This window comes from Anopheles aquasalis, chromosome X, assembly GCF_943734665.1.
Source record: "Anopheles aquasalis chromosome X, idAnoAquaMG_Q_19, whole genome shotgun sequence".
Taxonomy (NCBI): Eukaryota; Metazoa; Arthropoda; class Insecta; order Diptera; family Culicidae; genus Anopheles; species Anopheles aquasalis.
The window spans coordinates 3,129,974-3,146,985 of record NC_064876.1 but is presented as its reverse complement, the minus strand read 5'-3'; positions in this window follow the sequence as shown (position 1 = coordinate 3,146,985).

Genomic DNA, 17,012 nt, shown 5'->3' with positions numbered 1-17,012 from the left:
TCTCTCTCTCTCTCTCTCTCTCTCTCTCTCTCTCTCTCTCTCTGTCGCACCCCTGACGTTCTGCGAGAGCCCCTGCAAAAATTAGTTGTAATGTGGTAGTTGTGAGGAAGCAAAAGTTTTCACCCGCCCTGCCCCCTCCTCTTTAACCTCATTCTGCAACACCCCCCCCCCCCCCCGGGCTTTTTTTTCTGTCCGTGTTGAAAAGGCCTGGCCTGGCCGGAACCAAAGGGATAATGATGACGCCGTGGATGATGCCGCTTTGGTGTGAGGTTACGTATACGTTTGTGAACCTCCAATTGAAACGGGGCTTTGAAGGGTGTTGGTGAGTGGAGGTTTCTCCTCCCCGCCCCACCCCCGCAGACGAAGGAAAAATAGCACCACCCAAGGTTTTCCTCAGTAGCGCACCAATAATGGAGGCGCAACTAAATGCTTGCTACAAGATGTGCAAAAAAGGTGTTACGCTGTGGTTTTTTTTTTTTTGGTAAATCCAGGGAAACAAAACAAAGGAGAGAAACAAAAATGTCACCATTTATGATGTTCTCTGCATTCATCATGCTTTGTTTGGCATTTGTACATGAGGACTAATGATTTCAATTACATGTGATTTCACAAAAAAAAAAAAAACATTCAGTGTTTCGATCGTTACCTGTCTCATCTGCTCCCAGCACTCCAGATCACGACATATGAGCCTATTTGCGCAATCAAATTGCTTTCCGTTTTCATACACACGACGTGTAAGCACATATCAAAGGTTTTCTATGGTATTCCGATCCGGGGGAAAAAAAAAACGGGTTGACCATTCGATAATTTCTCTATTTTGGTCAGAAAACAACTTTTTGAGAGTTGTTAGAGGTGGGTTGCAGCGCAATCTTGTCGAAAAACAAAGTCCCATCAATGATGATTTGATGATCGTGTTGTTTAAGGTGAGGGGGCTTCGGTGATTTGTGGCCAAAACAAGGCCCGTTTTTGATAAACATACGGCTCGTCCGTCCTTATATATGTTAAAAAAAGGCCCGTTTTTGACGATTTGTTGTGACGCAACCGTTCAACTATATTTTTTCAAATGAATCTCATATTAAACTAAGAGTTTTGAAGAACATTTGGTTCCATTTTGGGGAAGATTTATCAAAAACTTCATCCACTGGCATCAAATGTAGGCAATCGTGTCTTCGACATGATACTTTTTTCGGTGCCCATCGTAACTGCGTGATGGGTCGCCAGAAAAATACAAATCGATACTCGATTGAAAGATCATAAGTTTATCTAGGTAGCTCCGTCGAGATTTTGTTGAGTTTCCTATTTTACGATTTTTGGCATAGGTTTGAAGTTGACAAAGTGATGCTTTTTGTCGAAAGAGGATTTTTACAGAATTGTTTAAAGAAAAATATCAACGATTTTCATGAAATCTCGACGGGACTATCTAGCAAAGAGTGTGCAGATTATGTGATAAAAATTGCAAATCGATCGGTCCAGTAGTTTTTGCGGTACGATGGGCACCAACTTTGAAAACGTTGGTTTTCGGGAAACGCTCTTCAAAGTAGCGAGTATGAAACGCGGATTTTCAAAAATCTGTCACTTTGTCAGTTTTGCTTCGATTGATGCAAAACTTTTACACAATCTTCTCGAAAGGCTCAGCATTCAGGAAAAAATTTTAAACATATGTGTCACAAAACAAAATTAAATACCGAGCCCCCAAAAATGATAGGGCTATTCCATTCTTCGGGCAGGAAATTCCGATTTTTCCGCTCAAAAGTTCAAATGAGACACCTTGTGTAGCTCAGATAGTTGGCGTTCCCATAATCTAGCCAGTAACTGTAACTGTCAGATCCAGCTTTGCGCGGATTTATGATGCTGTTCTTCACTAATTCACTGCAATCTGTAGCATCTGTCCGTTTATCATTTGCGAAAAACCCTCTTTTCTCCCCACAATTGGTCGATGGCATCAAGTTTATCGCTATTTTTCAACATGTTTTCAACGGCTGTGTGTGCTTGTGATCCATTTTTCTGTTAAATAAGCTTGCTGATCATGGTAGGTTGTGATTTGAACCATTTCCTCGAACGTAAGATGGTCTGATGGAATAATAGGAACTAAATCAAAGGAAAAAAAATGATTTCACTGCTAACTGTACATCCCGTAGACTCCACTTTCATACCAACACAACAACCGAAACTCGAATCCGAAAACAACGTTCTTTAAAATGAGTGATTTCTATTTTTATTTCACCTGGTTTATTTATATTGTTTAAGTTCAATGTTTATACAAAAAAAATATTCTATATAACAGCTCAAAACATTGGTTTTTATTAACACACATAATAACGGATGAGCCGTATGCTTATAGCTCAAAACATTGGTAACGAGCATACAATTAAAATTAATATAGATACAGGCATTGTTTCCCAGGATATTACAAAAATAATGGCAAAAAACAAGGTGGTGCTGTTTTTACTTTGTGTAGTGTTTCGACCTAGCGTAGAGGTGCAGAAGAGTGGCGCCGGATGCACAATCAAGGTTGCAGCAGCACGCGGAAGAAGCAGAACGAAAGAATGGCGCCGTGCTATTTAGGACGCGGCCTGCAACGCCACAGCCACGCGGCATCGCAAATTGCGCATCAGGCTAAGCGCGGGATTACGGTACGCGATCGGTATCGATTTCCGCGCTCGAGCGCTGGCTGCTGCTGCTGTTTTTTGGGATGAAATTAATTTCTTGATAATGGCAAACCGTACACTCGCTTCGATGTTGTTGCGCGCAACGCGCCCGCACACGCAGAGGCACGCAGGTACACCGCAGGAAATAAAATAAATAAACCTGGGCGCGGGCGGGGGCGGGGGGGGGGGGGGGGGAGGTGACCAGCGATCAAAAGCGATTGGTTTGATTACTTTTATGCAACCGACGCTCCCCAATGCGGGAGAGGAATTTCGACAATTGCCCTTCCATCAATGCTTGTAATGCATACATACCGCTCGCTACATGCTCGCCAGCCCACCCTCTCCCACCCCCTCCCATTCCTGTCAGCGCCCTTTTTTTGGTTCAGCAACAATAAAACGTAGCGCAGTGAGGCGAATTTTTCCCTGCCAACAACCACAACAACAAGAGCAAGAAGAACAAGAAATCAAAATAAAAAAAAAAAAACGACCAAAACAGGACGAACTAGAATCCAGGTAGATCCGAATCGCATCGCATCGCGGGTTCGAGCAGCAACAACAAAAACAAAAACCACATCGTCTCTGGCTCTCTCTCTCTCACGCGCGCGCAAGAGGCGCAAATCCGAGGATCCATCCCGGGAGCGGTGGTCCTTCAAAAGCATTCCTTCGCTTCCTTTCCAGCGTTCTTCTTTTGCTTCGTCTTCTTCTTCTTGCTGCTCGTAGTGATCTTAGAGTGGCCACGAATGGAGATGTCCGGGCTGGAAAACATGATTTACGTAACGTTATTGGAAAAATCCGCCAACCACCATGCCGGTGGCGGTAGATTGTGTTTGCATTCCACTCGACGGACCGGCGGCCTTACGGTCCCAGCATCCTTCCCCACCCCACTCCAGCTCGCATCTTCAGAGACCCCTTTTAAAGGCGGCAACTTCAAAAAACTAAAAAGTACTCAAGAGCGGCGAGTGAGTGGCCGAGAGAGAGAGAGAGAGAGAGAGATGATGCCCGCCGTTGCGACGGAAACGCGCGCTGTGAGTGGAAGCTCACATGATACGCGAGGGGAGGGGCCCCGGGGCAGAAGATTAGATCGAATGCTGCTCAAGGAGTTGCGAGAAGGCGGCGATGGTAGAAGCAACGGCGTACGACGGTGCGGTGCGGTGCGGTGCGGTGCGGTGCGCTTGCTGGCAACAAGCAACAGCGGCCCAGCGCAAAAGTGTATAGGGAGGATATCGCTTCACCTAAATCCGCTCGCTACGGCTAAATTCATTAGCTTGCTAGCGTTGCCCGCGCCACCCGCGCGAGTTGGTGGGCTACGAGGCTACGCACGCAGAATTAACGGGGCTCCCCTGTAGTTTTTGTCAATTTTAGCGCGTTCTTTTCGGGCAGTGCAAGATTTTCACACACTAAACCCCCTTTCCAACGCCTCTTTACCATCTACCGATAGTAACTTGCACCTTTGTGCAGCGTTTTTCCTTTTCAAAATTTCTTTGGTTTCTCGTAAGCAAATAACTCAAGCAATACATTTTTAACAGGATTCTTTTTGATTGTAGTTGATTGTATAGATCTTAGCATCAAGAACATTTAGGTAACTGAAAAGAACTAAATATCCGATATTGATATTTATTAATGTTTTAAGGGGGCTTCGGTGATTTCTGCCTTAAAAAAAGGCTCACTTTTGAAGACTTTTTGTGTCGTATCCTTTCTGTTGTCTACTTTCGATTATTCCCACTTCAAGTAGAGAGTCACGATTACTTTGTTCCACCTCTAACGGCCTTTGCCAGGACTCTTAACTACTCTCCGTAGCCAGAAAATTAGTCGAGAATCAAGCGAAAATCAAACGAGAATTAGGAGAAACTACTGTCCGTTTGCCTCGATCGGGTAATCGCTAACTGTCGTTCTATCGGCGAACCATTAACGGATCCCGTTCTTTAATCGTTCCCTCGCTTCATCCTCTCTCTCTCTCGGGCTCTTGCACTCTACCTTCTATTTCGTCTCGTTTTATCTCATTTTTCTCTCCCACTCCTTGCCACTACTCGCGCTCCTGTTTCCTCTAGCTGTCAGCGGTGGTAGCGTACCACCTTATTTTCAGCAAGAACTTCCCCTTTACCTGTGTATGTGTATGGCATATTAAACTACAACTTTTGAAGAATATTTAGTTCTTTTCGGGAAAGATTTATTAAAATCGGCCCATCCGTTCTCAAGTTATCGGCGTTCGAACCTACGGAACTTCAATTTATGTACAGGGTGCGCCATCAGGAGGTATCCTATTTTAAAGTTGAATAACTCTGTCATTTTTCAGCTGATTTTTAAAAATAAATCAACATTATTTAGGCCATTTTAGTAATGAATCACTTCACGATGAAAGAGCAGGTTAAAATTGTCACACTTTATACTATAATGTGAAACTGCGGTGGTGCCAATGCATGGTGAATTAATGGTGGACGGCGCAGATATTTGTTCTGTGCTTTTATTAGAAAAGTAAGGTTTATGCCAACAAACCGAAGACTATCAAGCAAATATAAGTGTTGAAATTGCCGTATCACTCCCTAAATGTTGCCAAACACAATGCAAAATGCCAGAAAAAGGGCCGCTTTTTGTATGCGCGAATGAAGGCGGTCATTTGAGCGATATCATATTTTGTGTATGGCACAATAAACGGCATAGAATAACCTAAATAAAACTGGTTTATTTTCGAAAAACGGTTGAAAAATGGCAGTGTTATTCATCATTGAAATAGGGTTTCGCCTGATGGCGCATCCTGTATGTAGACTTCATTCACTGGCATCAACTTTATGAAGGTGGGTCTTGCGAAAAAGTACTTTTCGGCGGTGCCCATCGTAGCTGCGTGATGCGTCATCAGAAAAATACACATCGCTGTTCTTTTGATAGATTATAAGATTATCTAGGTAGCCCTGTCGAGTTTTATTTGCATTTCCTATTTTTCGCCAGATTTGCCAGATTTTTTAAATCGAAAAAGTGATCACAATGATCAAACCGGGGTTCGCCGCTTGAATCTTAAGGGCCAAGTCATTTGATTAGCACCAAAAAACTGTGCCCATCGTATCTACGCGATGGGTCATCAGAAAAATGCAAATCGATACTCGTTTGAAAGATTATTTATCTAGGTAGCCCCGGAGAGTTTTTGTTAAATTTCTTATCTTATGATTTTTGCTAGAGTAGATGGTAGGTAGAAGCTGGGAAAGTGATGCTTTCTGTCGTTTTGCCTAAAAACAGGATTTTTCAAGATTTGTTAAAAAAAAAAAGTATCAACAATGTTCACAAAATCTCAACAGGGCTACCTGACAAAGAGTGTGCAGATTATGTGTTAAAAGTTTCAAATCGATCGGCCCAGTAGCTTCTACGGTACGACCGGAACGTTGGTTTTGCGGGAAACGCTCTTCAAAGTAGCGAGCTCTGCATGGAGCCTTGTATGAAACGCGGATTTTCAAAAATCTATAACTTTGTCAGTTTAGCTTCGATTGATCTAAAAAAAACAAAAAAAAAATACTCAATATTCTTGATTCTTCCGTGTTAGTCCAAGCAGTTCACGAAAGTTTTGGGGGAATGGGAGGAAGTAAAAATGCGTTGGGCAAAATCAGGGAAGTTTTTCCGTGGATCAGGGAAATTGTACCGTTTTAATTTTTATTCTCTCGTTTTTCTATTTCTCTCTCTTTCTCTCTCTCTCTCTCTCGCTCTCTCTCTCTCTCTCGCTCTCTCTATTCTCTCTCTTATCTTTCTGTTTTCCTCGCTGTTTGTTCCGTTGGTTGACATCGCCTACGTTAGTTTACGTCAGTGCATCGCTCTCCTACGGTGAACTGTTCATCGGCAGTCACCTTCACCATCCATCACCGACCGCGTGACCGCGACCGGGACTTGCAACTGCACTTCGTGGTGTCGGGAGGGCGCGCGGGACACAGGCTGGGTTCCAGGATGCGGGAAGAAGTTATTGACGTGAATTAAGACTGAAGCTCCTGCATCCAGTTTCAGTCTGTCTGCCAGCTGGCCTGCCAGCGGATCTGTTCCAGTTCCGTCTGTCGGTCTGTATGTCTGTCTGTCTGTCTGTCTGTCTGTCTGTGTGCCCGCCCCCTCTCTGGGGGGGGAGGGGAACAATCGCCGGTCGTCTTTACCACCAAAGTCCACCGGCGGGACACAGTTTATTGTGGGGAAAGATAGCGAATGGGGGAGGGGAGGAGGGGAGCCTGTCGGGGGCAAGGAAACCACAAAAGGATAAACGAAGGCCTGATCCATTGTTGCTGTTGCGTGGGCTGTGGGAGTGCGGGATGCAGGGGATGCTCGCACGCACACAAAGCACGAGGTCCACGGGTTTGCGAGGAACGCGAGTGCGGCAGTAGAAAACTCACAGCACTCGCCCCACACACACACACACACACAGACACAAAGAGACACGAGTGGCAGTGTAGTCAGAGAGGGAAGGTGGAGGGGGGGGGGGGTGGGGAGGGCGTCACGGTGCATGAAATCGTGCTGCTGAATTAATTTCAATGATTATTGTTGGGAATATTTTGTTTATTGTTCAAACGTAAAACACCCCCCCCCACCCCCCACCCCCCCTTTTTCCCATCTCCCTGGTTCACCCTCCCTCTCTATTTTAGCGAGGGGGGGGGGGGGGGGGGGGGTGCTGGCATACAACACACGCGACGCGCCAACCGGTCAAAGCCGCCCGGCGCTCGGCAGCATCGGTTTTTCGGTATGTTTGATTCCCCACTTTTTCCTCCTTCCACCGCTTCCACAACTCCCACCCCCGTGTTTTTGTGGGGGGGGTGGCGGGGTGACACCTACCCAAACACCTCTCCATCACGCCATCGCGCGCGCTGCGAACGTTTTTGCGTGATTTGTCTCGCGCCCAAAAAGCAAACCCGTGGCCGCGAGTGGCCACAATTTATTTGTTCGCACCGCGAGGGGGTGCAGGAAAGGGGAGGAGAGAGAGAGGGAGAGAGAGTGCCGGCCGATCATCCGTCACTCGGTGTTGGGGGTGGCGCCGGTGTGGGGCTAAGGGCTCCACCACCCAGGGGGGTCGTCAATTGTCCCCTGTTTACCGGGCATTGCCAGGGGAGGAGGGGGAGGCTTCGGAATAAAATCACTTCCGCTCCGTCCACTCTACTCTACCCACCAAAAAAAAAGGGGGGGGGGGTGGGGGGGTGGGGGTGATAACGCAACGCGTGCGCACACTAATGGACGCCGGAGCTAGAGTGCAGTCCCCTTTCCAACCCCCGCCCGCCGCACGGGGGGTGTGCGGGTGCCAGTTGTGTTAGTATGCGTTACCTGCGCCTTGTCTGGCGTTTCCAAGGTGAGACCGAAGGCCCAAGATGTCCCTTTTTGCGAGGGCTTGCGTTGCGAAATGGGGTGGCGGTTGTTCCGGTTCGCGGTTCCCCCGGGGGGGGTGTGTGACGGGGGTGTGTTTGTCTTGAAGTTTGAACTAATATTTTCCTCCTTGCAGCAGCAGCTGCTGCACTGGCAAGTGTGTACAAGACGCTGGCGCGCGCCCGCACTCTCCGGACCCGAAAGAGACCCGGGCCAGGTGTCAAAGCGGTACTTCCTAGATCCTAACCTCCCTTAACCGCCCCCAAACTGGTGGGGTGGTTGTGATTGAGTTTTGATTTGAAGCGACACAACAGCAGCAGCAGCAGCAGCAGCGAAAGACAACAGTGGAAGAGGTGTTTTTGCAGGCAGGAGGGGGAGCCCGGGGTGGAATATTTGATTTGATTGACCGACCACCATCCCGCACCCGAGTTGCGCCTGATGCGCCACGGTGGCCACGGTGGCCACGGAGTGGATGTCTTGTTGCAGCATGATGATGCTGATGATGATGATGATGATGATGATGTTGATGTGTGTTCGAACGGGTTGTGTTCGAAAGTAAATTTTCCCAATCACACACACACACACACACATACACACACACACCCCTCTCTGCATCGACGTTTTGCATCCTTTGCCACCGGGCTAACCGGCTGCTCGTCATCGTTTCCTAAGCCCACCCAGATACCCAGGGGACAGGGGCCTGGGAGGGGGGGGGGTGAGGACCGAACCGAGGGCCAGGCAAAACCAATACGAGCGTCAACCTGGGGGTGGGGTGGGCTCCACCCTCTCCGAACACTTCCCATACGCTCCAGCCACCCTGCCAATGTGCCCGAAATTAACAGCTCATGGATTATTCAGTCGAACAGACGTCAGAGCATTAATATAGGCTGTTTTGCAGTATGTGTGTGTGTGTGTGTGCAGTGTGTATGTGCGTGAGAGGAGCGCAGCCCCACCCCTCCACCGCCCGCCAGCCACCCAGAGACTTCTGATTTTAGGCAGGCAGACAGATTTACAGTGGCCGGCATAAGTGTAAAAGCTCACCCGTAGGATTTTCTAGCTGTTCTCCCATAGATTGTAAATTTGCGATCAGAAAAGGGCAAGTGTTATTTTTTTAGCACTGGAAGCTCGAACATTCCTCATTCCGAATCACTTGCTTCGAGCTTGATTGGAGAGATGACAATTTAAAAAAAAAAGAAATACATGGTCTGTCGCAAAGTGAACAGAACTTTTTGCATAGGAAAATTTCCGGAGGCCCTATCTTGATGTGGGTATTTTTGTTCAAAAGCTGCATCTTGGAGGGACTTTCGGTCCAAATTTCATGGCGTTTGGACCACTGGAAGCAAAGTTATTGAATTAAAATGAGAGAATGTTTTGGGTCGTCGGTACAAAAATGATAATTCACAAAACAAAAAATCCCAATATCACGTTCAGCTTTTCAACTCGGTAAAACGTAGGTAAACATTGGTGCAAAAAGTCGTGGGTGATGATTGTCGATCCTGTGCCAAGCCAGGATCGTGGCTACGCCGGGGAGCATCGAAAGAAGTGTGGGATTTTATCAAAATTGACCCAACAACAGGGCAACAAACATTATTTTTGCCGAATATTATCTTGTTGCTAAGAAGCGTTTAATGCATAGCATTTGTCGCATTCGGCAAAGAATATCGTGAAACAGGGAGTGGGCGCATTTTTTTTTTTTTACAAAAACTACATTTAATCGAAAAATCCTTCCCCCTAAATAACCTGATCGGGTTCCATCATTTGCTGCCATTTTGGCCTGTTCAGAAGGCTTGTACGGACCACCCAGAAACATACTGTCACTTTCGGGGCCATTTACTTTGCCTCTAGTGGACCAAATGTCATGAAATTGAAACTGGGTGTCCCTAAAAGATGCACCTTTCTAACAGAAATCCATACATTGAGATAGTGCCACCAGAAACTTCCCTATGGAAAAAAAAGTCCTGTTTACTTTCCGACAGACCATGTATTGCAGTGAGTGAATGGATCGATCGTGATGGCGACACAAGTAAAATAAATATTATTAGGACTCCGACAGAGCCCCTTTGATCACTGTATCTTTAATAGGGCTTTTATTTCCGGCTCTTTTAATGTTTTACGTCCCCTCCGTTAAACCCACTTATCCTCCAGCATAGCACCAGTAGCAGCGCGCGGGATTGAGCGCGGGTTTTTGCAGGTGAAATGCGTGTATGGAAGGACGAACAACACTTTGCCCGTGTGGAAACTGTTTGTTCATCATTGTATGAACCGACTACTTCAACAGATATTGAAGGAAAAAAAATATTATCAATAAGAGGGCAACTAAATGACATCTTAATTAATCACCAATCATGTTCCAGGTCAGTCGCTTACAGTTTTCAAACTCGGGCGCCCTCGGAAGACGGATGGTTGGAGAAAAAAAGAAAACAATCTTTCCAGAGATAAGAAATCATCAAAACGAATGATCTATTCAATCATAGAATACTGATTTCGCTGTCTAATTTTATGAGCCCTTTAGTTCTATGCCACAGAAGATCAGCACAACATGCGTGCAGGAGTGGATATGCTAAAAAGCTTCCGTTTATCATCCCCAAATTGAGCTGAATCGTATTAAATTCACCCGGAAATGTGTTATCAAACTTAAAGAAAGGCTGCAGAAGTAGTTTATTGTTTATCGAATCAACAATTAAGGCATTTAATACAATATGTCGATGGAGAGTTTGGTGAACCGTCAGTTACCGGTCGCAATGCGATGGTATGGAGCAGTTTTCCCGTTCAATTAGAATGTTAAATTAGCGAACACGACAGTACTGTAGCGTGCGGAATTCATGTTGATGCCCAAAAGGATTCTTCAATTTATTCAGTCAGCGTATGAGCCCGAGAGGAAGAAATTTTCCAAGCTATGATTATCCAAGCTATGAAGTTAAAAGCAAGTGATTTAAAAAGAGGAAAGGTAGAGAAAAAAAAGCAACATGCCCTTTATGACCGGATGAATGTCGAATTTACCAGCGTAGAAAATGTAGAAAACCCCCGAGGTGGCCTTTTACTTATGCCGGTCACTGTAGCCGGTCACCTGCACAAACAGTGGCAGAAAATCGCATCACCATCAGCCACCCGGTCGGTCGGTGCAAGGATGACGAGCCGAGAGACCACCAACCGCCCTCTCTCAACCTCCCGCAGCGTGAGCATTCTGCAACAGTAGAAAGCGAAAGAAGTGATAGGAGGGGGGGGGGGGGGCGGGGAACGCGCGATGTTGTGCGTTTTCGGCAGCGGCGGGTGAATTGCAACACACCGTGAATCGTGAACCGTGAACGCATTATTTCGATTTATGGACAAGTGCATTATGCCGTTCCACCAGGATGCTCCACTCCGGGACCACACACATAAGCACACTCCGGGGGGGGGGGGGGGGGGGGGGTGTCGATCGATCTGATCGTAGCATAACAGTCACAGAAATAGGAGCGCACTTTCTGTTGCAACAGACGCAAGAGACGCGTACTCGCGGCAGGGGGGCGCAAGCAATGTGCGCGTCGTGACACTTAAGGGGGAGTTTAAGCATTTAATTTTGTTTTGAGACCTTTTTTTCACATTTTCCCCTGAAAGCTGATCCTTTCAAGAACACGGTGTAAAAGTTTTGCATCAATCGAAGCAAAACTGACCAAGTTACAGAGTTTTTTTTTTAAATCCGCGTTTCGTACAAGGTTCGCTACTTTGAAGAGCGTTTCCCGAAAACCAACGTTTTCATCGTACCGTAGAAACTACTGGGCCGATCGTTGTGAAACTTTTAACACATAATCTGTACACTTTTTGCCAGGCAGCCCTGTCAAGATTTCATGAACATTGTTGATACTTTTCTTTAAACAAATCTCTAAAAATCGTGTTTTAGGCAGAATCGCACAAAGCATCACTTTTTCAACTTCAAAAATCTGCCAAACATCGAAAAATAGGAATATTAACAAACACTCCAACAGGGCCACCTAGATAAACTTATAATCTATCAAAAGGATACCGATGTGTATTTTTCTGATGACCCATCACGCAGCTACGAAGGGTAACGGACAAACGTATCTTTCCGAAGACACGACTGCCTAAATGTGATGCCATGGATGAAGTTTTTATTAAATTTTCTTCAAAATGCAACTAAATATTCTTCAAAAGATGTCGTTTAATATATCATCTACTGGAGAAAAATAAATCCAATGGTTTCGTCACAAAAAATCGCCAAAAATGGCCCTTTTTTTGGTCAGAAATTACCGGAGCTCGCCCCCCCCCGTAATTCACAAACCACATGGCCGAGGGATGGATCGGGGGCGGGTTTAGTAAACCGCACAACCCCCCCCCCCCCCCACCTCCCCCCCCCACCTAGCACCAGTCAGGTCGTCGATCGGTCGACCGCCTGCCCGCGCCTCTCATTACACGCCGACGGTTGCATGCTTTCCCCGTGCGAAAACCTGATGATTCCCTGATCGTTTCCGGTTCCGGTTCCGGTCCACGTGTTCTCCCTCTCTCTCCTGCTCTCTCTCCTGCTCTCTCTCTCTCTCTCTCTCTCTCTCACTCTCTCTCTCTCACTCTCTCTTCATCTTGCCCATCTTGGATGTAGGGGCGACACGAGGGCCAAAGAGAGAACAATCTCTGTGCATCGGTCGTCATCGTCATCATCATCGACATCGTCTGCGCCTTGCTTGCGCACTCGCATGTGTGTGTTTTTAGTGTGCAACAAGAAATTCATCAATATTCATGATTGTTCCACTCGCTTACTCGTTCGTTTCCCCCCCCCCCCCCCCTTCTCTTTTTATCCCCTGGCCCAATAAGGTTTCCTCCGAGAAACAAACGCCTAATCGCTGACGGTGGGTCCCATTGTTTTGTTCCCCCGTTCCTTTGGGCGTCCTTTCCCTGTGATGTATGTGTGATGTCTGCGATGGTAGTGGTGGTGGTGACCTTTGAATGTCGAAAGCGGAGGCGCGACGCTCGCGCAGCGCCCGGAGTATTTCAGCGCGCGTTTGCATATCAATGGATCGCCCCAGGATGTGTCCCGTTAACGACCGGGCAGGTGTGCGGTACCGTTACGTCTGCAACCTTCACAAGCACAAGCACCAGACAATTATGCCCCCACCCCCACCCCCTCCCCCCTGACCGCCCTCCCGCGAACCGGACTTCCTTGAAGAAGGTCCTGTTTCCCGCCGGGCGCGAGCGCGAGGAGAGGCGCGAGGGGGAAAGTAAATTTATCGTGAAATCTGAAAGCGATTACGAGACGCCCAGGTCCAGGCATCCCAGGCCTAGGCTTTTTACCTTTTGTTTTTTGCTTTTTCTTTTTCTTTTTGTGGTCCTTTTTGTGTGTTTTTTTTTCTTCTTCTGCGTGCTGCTTTGTGGTGCGCCGCGAACTTTATCGTTCGCCTCATTGAGAACGGGAAGGGAGTGGTGTTTAGAAGGGGAAGCAGAAGACGCTAATGCGACGGAGAGAGAGAGAGAGAGAGAGAGAGAGAGAGAGAGAGAGAGGCCAGAAGACGAACTTTCGGTACGCTCAATTACCCTCAAGCTCGCAAGCCCGATCGGATTTAGCAAATGTGTCTAGGGTGGCGTTGACAGGAAGAGAGAAAGAGAGAGAGAGAGAAAGAGAGAGAGCATAGTGGACAGCAGCAGATGAGCACGTTTTACTCCCGGGCACGCACTGTTACGCAGGCGGCGTTGTTGAGATGTTTCACTGTTCGGCTCAAAAAAAAAAAACACAGCAACAACTGGCAAATCGGCAAATCAAACCGGAACCATTTGTCAGGTCAGGTCAGGTCAGGTCAGGTCAGGTCTTCATTCCCTGTCCTTCATTTCTTTAGTACAGGGTTACTGACATGAATGTGTTACCTATTCAAAACACTAGAACTGATTTGTTTGAAATGATTTTGTATTGATTGCCAAGACAAAATTGTATTTAAAATAATCAAATTTTCAGAAACTATTCGCTTGAGCTCGATGTGGCCCCATTTGGCACGACTAGAGACTTCTAACGGTCCGAAGAAAAACAGTTGATGCTGCACGAATGTGATCTTGCGGTATTTTGGCTCATTCTCGTACAATCACATTGCATTGGCGCATCCATTCTGGGGCTTATTTTTTAGTCCTCACCCTGCCCTCTAACTTGGACCAGAAGGAATGGTTCATCGGATTTGCGTCTGGTTTGATGATTTTTCTTCACCACTCTTGGTTCGCACGAGCTTTATGAGCCGATTCCGAGTCTTGTAGGAACGTCCATGGTCTGCGACCGGAATGATTACGTGTTCACGGCTCTAAAGCACCTTTCCGAAACATATTATCGATAATGTGTCGCTTTTAATTTGACTCCAGGATCGATGAAAACACAGTCGAAGAGCGCCCATCAGCGGTCACAGCATTCCAACACCATTTATTGCAATGGGAAATAGCTACGAGTGGCCGTACCGAGGCTCAAATTCAAGTATGAACCTTCGGTCAAGTAAACACGATCGGATTTAGAGGTTTTATGGATTGATTAATTTGCAAAAAAAAATTCTCATCGAAGACCAGAATGTGTGAAAATTCGCCACGTGTCGTGCACTGCTCAACAACTCCTTTGCTCGTACCGCATCGAACAGCTTTTTTTGCTGCGTTGTAAGATAGTGTGCCTATTTGGAAGTTGTAAGGCTTAACCTTGACTTCCTTTTTTCATTATGCGTTGCATAGGATCGAGCGAAATTTTCATATCTTTTGCGAGACCTTTTTATGGAGTGCGACGCGCATTATTGCGTTGAAAGGCCACACTTTCCGAAACCATTTCTGGCGATGTTGCTGTTTGTTCTGGTCCACTTCCATAGCGTTTTGTAATGCTTTCAAGTACCATTGTATCGATTCATGGAGCGATACACAAACATTTTGTTCATTTTAAGGCGACTGAGCTCACGAATTATAGCTGAAGGTAGTGATTTTCCAGCCAAATAAACGCCATCACAGTTATTATGTTTGAATTACAGCACGATAAAAAAAAAATCTACAAAACATCGACCGCAAATGCTTGTGGTAGCTTGTAAACAATCTATTAAACTATAATTGAAACAATTTTGGCGTCGATATTACGAGCAGTTGGAAAGATACAGCAGCGTGAAGTTGGGGTAACAACTTCACATCAGTAACCCCAAGGGTGCTCTTTGGTTAAGAAATTTTAAATCATTTTTGAGAATGGTTCTTCTTTCTCTCTCTCTCTCTCTCTCTCTCTCTCTCTCTCTCTCGCTCGTAGGTACGCGCTCATTCACTCACTTTTTGGCGTTGTCTCGCCTGTTTGCAGTGTCACAGGGATCATCATCTTCGGGGCACCCTTTTGTGCTCGAACACAAACCGCAGGTAAGTAGCAGCAGTGGCGAACCAATCCACTTGTAATCCACTCCGCTTCGTCGTCCGCCCAACCCAACGGCAGAACAAGAAGAAGAAGAAGAAGAAGAAGAAGAAGAAGAAGAGGAAGAAGAATAACTGTGGTCTGGTTGCTCGATTCGCTTCAACATCCTTTCACGAGAAATCGAATCGGTAAGCGAATCAAAGGTAAAATACGCGACAAACAAAAGCGAGAGAGAGAGAGAGAGAGAGAGAGAGAGAGAGAGAGAAATGTGGCGAGAGAGAACACCTGTCACACACAGGAGGGCGGGAAGGAAGGGGGCCAAACGCAACCGAATGCGAAACCCGAAGAGACACTGAACGGCACGCCGCACCGAGCGCCGTTAGCTGGATGTTCGACACAAAACTATACCCCCCCCCCCCATTTCAACCACGAGGGAGGGAAGAAGAAACGCGGGGGGGGGGGCGGGGAGGCCTAGTCCTGGGTGAGTGCGGGGTTGACTGGAAAGCATATTACGTTTCTGCCGCTCCGGTCTTCTCTTCGGGTCATCAAAAAATGAGCAGCCGTCCGGCTGCCCCTGGTGGGTGAGTGGGGTGGGGGGGGGGGGGGGTGGATGGGGATGCGGGGGGTGTGCAACAAAACGAGCGTCATCTTTTGTTTGCCATCCAAAACCACCACCGCCCCCCCCCCCCCCCCGCTTCTGCTGCATTGTCTTCGTTTCAGTTTTCAACCCCCCCGGGGGGGGGGGGGGGAGGGGAGGGAAAGGTTTTGGGGTGGCCCATGAATCGGAATCAACCCGTTTGCTTCCCGTTTTTTTTTTCCCCAACCCATTTTCCCACTGGCACGGCCGGGACGGTTTCTTAACGAAAGGGTGAAGGGTAAGGGATGCTCACATGCTCACCCTCATCCCCTACTCAACCCCTCCCTCCTGGCCCCTGCCACCGTAACCGCCATCAATGTCAAACAGCAGCAGCAGCAGCAGCAGCTCGAGGAACCTTGGCACGACGACGAAGATGCAGGTACCAAACCCCCTTTGGGGGGTTGGGGGGGTGAGGCATGTGCATGTGTTTCACAAAATATTAGAAACGTTTAGTGCGGTTTGAAGCCACCAGCCGATGGTGTGGTGACCAGAAACGGCCAGAAAAAATCATGCGAATAACGAGCGAGCTGGTACCTGGCTGTGACACCTGGTGCCACGTGGAGCTGGTGGATACCGACAACGGGTGCCAAGGGGTGCTGCCCAGACAAGCACCTGAAAAAGGGGATCTGAAAAAGGGGATCGTTCGCTCCACATCTCTCTCTCTCTCTCTCTCTCTCTCTGTTGCGCCCGAGGCACCGGTTGGCATGGTGTGCAACAATGTCGCCACAATTTCATCGCCCATCTCCCCCCCCCCCCCCCCCCCTGACATGTCTACTAGCCGATGGTCGGCTGAAACGTGGATTATACTCGCATCGCTGCTTTAAACAGGCGAGCTTACAGGCAGGCAGGCGGGCAGGTATATGATTGGCATCATCCCCTGGCTTCACCCACACCCCCTTCCCCCTTTGAGGGAAGGTTTGAAGTTGCGGTTGCTTTGTGCTTTTGCCAGCCACTAGCAGCCTATCAATTTCAAGCACCGGAAACGCAGTTTAGTGGTTTTGCGATAACTCTCGCCCACAGAGAGAGAGAGAGAGAGAGAGAGAGAGAGAGAGAGAGAGAAAGGGGAAAAGGAGGCAAGAATAAA